The 3,345-nt window shown below is 43.0% G+C and overlaps 1 long non-coding RNA gene across 1 annotated transcript; it reads right to left on the reverse strand.

Annotated features, from left to right (window-relative positions):
• Positions 1 to 360: 360 nt before the first annotated feature.
• On the reverse strand, positions 361 to 3,200 carry LOC145717251 (uncharacterized). Its single transcript, XR_014140321.1, has 3 exons — positions 1,880 to 3,200; positions 1,448 to 1,582; positions 361 to 582 (listed from the first exon to the last, which is right to left on the reverse strand). It is a non-coding gene; the product is annotated as an uncharacterized LOC145717251 (long non-coding RNA).
• Positions 3,201 to 3,345: the final 145 nt, after the last annotated feature.

The following is a 3,345-nucleotide window of genomic DNA, read 5'->3' on the forward strand; positions in this document are numbered from 1 at the left end:
ACACCTAGTGAACCTATAATTAAGCTTAATATAACCTGGGGAAGGCAGAAGAGGAAGAAAATGAAGGCTGGGAATAAGAGGCGCGCGCACTTAGCACATACCCATTTCCGTTGCGGAAAGGTGACTAAAGTCTGCAAACATCTGGGGTTCCCTACATGTGCTGGGTCTAACTCAGATCCCTAGCTATTTCGACTCTTCTTTTTTGAAGAAATGGTGCTCCTGGGGAATGCTTGGAGTATTGCCAGGGAGTTCCATAGGAAGCCGCACTGACCCTCCATTCCCTCCAAGTGGAAAGGACATTAGCCAAAAGACATCAGCCAAAAGTTCTTTTTTTTAATTATTACTTAGAGCTTGGAAATGTTATAAATTATAGTTGGATTTCCAGATTAGCTGCAAAAGCTCCCCATAATTAGTGCATAAAGTAACTGATAGACACACGGACACGCACACACACTCCAACTTCATCATTCGAACTGTGAGGGTAGCATTTTCAGGTAATGGCTGTGAGTCAGGTGATCACAGTTCAGACACCACCTTGATGAAAGTGATACACGTTGATAAATGGCTCCTTCACTTGGAATCCTGATGTGAACAAGAACATGGTGAGAGTTCATGGTACGCAATTCCTCACTCTCCCCGACGGGCACAGACCCCCCCTAAGCCTTAACGCTGAGTTTCATTATGCTCTGATCGTTGTCTTTTTATTCCACTGCTCACACATCTCATTTATTCTTTCTCTCTCTCCCTGGCATAATCTGTTTCACTGAGCCCAGAAAATATGACGTTTGGGCAGAAAATAAGTTCTGAAAGAAAATTGAAGCAAGTAGCTATTATTGATCATTTCAATGCTAAATATGTATTCCATTTGGGATGGGCTTCTACTGATGCTTGGTGAAATAAAACAGCTTTAGAATATTCTATTTATCATGATAAAAAGGAAAAGGAAGAGAAGGAGGAAGACCTAAATAGCTATTGGGATCAACTCAGTGCCATAACCACACTTGGCTAGAAATTTACTAGATGTGACATGATTTAAGTTTCAAAAAATAAGACCATCGCCAGGATGATCTCACTGAAAGTACAAACGTCCTTGAAATCTTTATTCTGTGATTAAAAAAAAAAAAAAAAAAAAAGGGCAACTCTGTCTGGTAGTCTCTCTATGTGTTCTTCTCCAAGACAAAGTTTCTAAAATAATCTCAGACCTGGCGTAACATTTGCCAGACAGCTGTTCTAGAGAATGCCAAGACGATAATCCTTGGGTCTATCATAGTCTTTTGTACTTTTTTTCTCCTTTTAGTGAATTCTGTGTCCAAGCCAGTTTATAGACTCATGTTCTGAAAGTTCAAAATTTCTCCCTAAGAAGATGATATGACTTGAGGCCTTTTTTGCCTATTCTACTGACCTACTTGAGAAGGCAGTTTGTAGACTCGTTGGCAAAGGGACTGACCTTAATTCTGTTTCTAGAAGGCAGTTGTCTGTGAAGATGAAGCTTCCGCTGATGTTCACGAGCCCCAAAATGTACCTGGTTTGAATGTTCCTCTCTCCATCCCAGAGATCACTCCCGTCCAGAATGGATAAAACCCTAGGACAGAAAGTTACAGACTTGTTGGTCTTCTTAGAAGAAAACTCCAGAAGTCATATGGCCCAGCATCCTCCCTTCCAATCTTTGGTTACCCCTACTGTCCAATGGAAATAAGTTTTCTAGAAAAGTAACTTCTTTCTACCAATAAACGTGTTCAGAATCCTGTGAACATTCTAATATAGATGGCTTTATTTTTCATTCAAATTAGCTTATTGAGAGAATTTTAGACAGAAGAAAAGGATTTTGTGTGTTTACATAGACCTAGATCTAAAACCTTAAGTTCGGTCCTTCCCTCACCTCTTCAAAATGCCAGTTCTCTGATGCGAGTGCTTCTCAAAGCTCCATCGTCTGTCGGGGAACAAAGAGGACTTTTACAGGAGAGGAGCTGGAGAAGCACACCATACGGGCACAGGGACTGGAGAGCAGACACCGATCTCGGGCAGAAGCAACAAGAGAGAGAAGTATTCCCAGCTCTCTTTGAGGCCCCGACAGATTGTTGCAGGAAGCAGATTTCGGGCCTTGGGGAAATGGGTTTCTCTTGTCACTAAGTTTTCTCCAACTCTACCAAGAAAAAGGTTAGTGTTTTCTAGGGCTGCCATGAAACAATACCACAGACCGGGTGGCTTACACAACAGAAATTCATTTCCTCACAGTTGTGGCGGCTGGGAGTCCAAGATCAAGGCCCTGGCAGTTTCGGTTTGTCCTGAGGCCTCTCTCCTCGGCTTGCAGACATCTGCCTTCTTGCTGTGTCCTCACATAGTCTTTCCTTTGTGCGTGGGTAGCCCTGGTGTCTCCTTCTGTGTCCAGCTTTTCCTCTTCTTATAAGGACACCAGCCAGACTGGATTAAGACCCCACTTAACAGCCTCATGTTACCTTAATCATCTCGTTAAAGGCCTGCTCTTCATCTACGGTCACATTCTGAGGCCCTGGGCGCTCCGGCTTCCAGATGCAAATTTTGAGGGGACGCAATTCAGCCCGTATCAGTTAGAAAGAGTATTTTTCAAATGAGCATGGTAAAATCCAAATAATTAGTAGATTGCAGTGTTTGTAAAGTAAGCCAAATGAGAAGTGTGGTTGAAAAAAAAAAGGCAACGACAAGTAGAATTAATTCTAAAATATTACTTTACCTAAACATATTCAAAATAGCTCTTTGGTCTCAGCCCCAGAAACGAAATGACAGAGGGGATGTCATCATCCGGAAGGCGTTGCAAGAAGACGCACACGACGTGGCGCTGGCGTGGCCCTAAGGCCTTCCACCTTCCGAAGTCGGTCTGTGGTAAATGTGGCCATCTTGCCAAGTGGAAGAGAAAGTTTAACTGGAGTGCCAAGGCTGACAGACGAAATGCCACTGGGACCGGTCGAATGAGACACCTAAAAATGATCTACCCCAGAGTGAGGCCTGGATTCCGTGACGGGACAACACCTCAACCCGAGAGAGCGGTTCATCATAAGGATGTTCAACGGTGAGTCCCCACAATACATGTTCTGCGTTTTAATTACTTAATTAGTTAATTAATCAATTCAAAATATTATCACATCAGTATGTAATCAGTATTGAGACTTGCTAACGAGAGAGTTTACGTTTCTACTCGTGTTAGGTCTTCAGACTCTGGTGACTTTATTTATTTATTTATTTTTTTAAGATTTATTTATTTATTTGAGAGAGCGAGAATGAGAGCGAGTACATGAGAGGGGGGAGGGTCAGAGGGAGAAGCAGACTCCCCGCCGAGCAGGGAGCCCGATGCGGGACTCGATCCCGGGA

The sequence above is a fragment of the Leptonychotes weddellii genome, chromosome 1 (genome assembly GCF_054177405.1).
Source record: "Leptonychotes weddellii isolate Sample4059 chromosome 1, ASM5417740v2, whole genome shotgun sequence".
Taxonomy (NCBI): domain Eukaryota; kingdom Metazoa; phylum Chordata; class Mammalia; order Carnivora; family Phocidae; genus Leptonychotes; species Leptonychotes weddellii.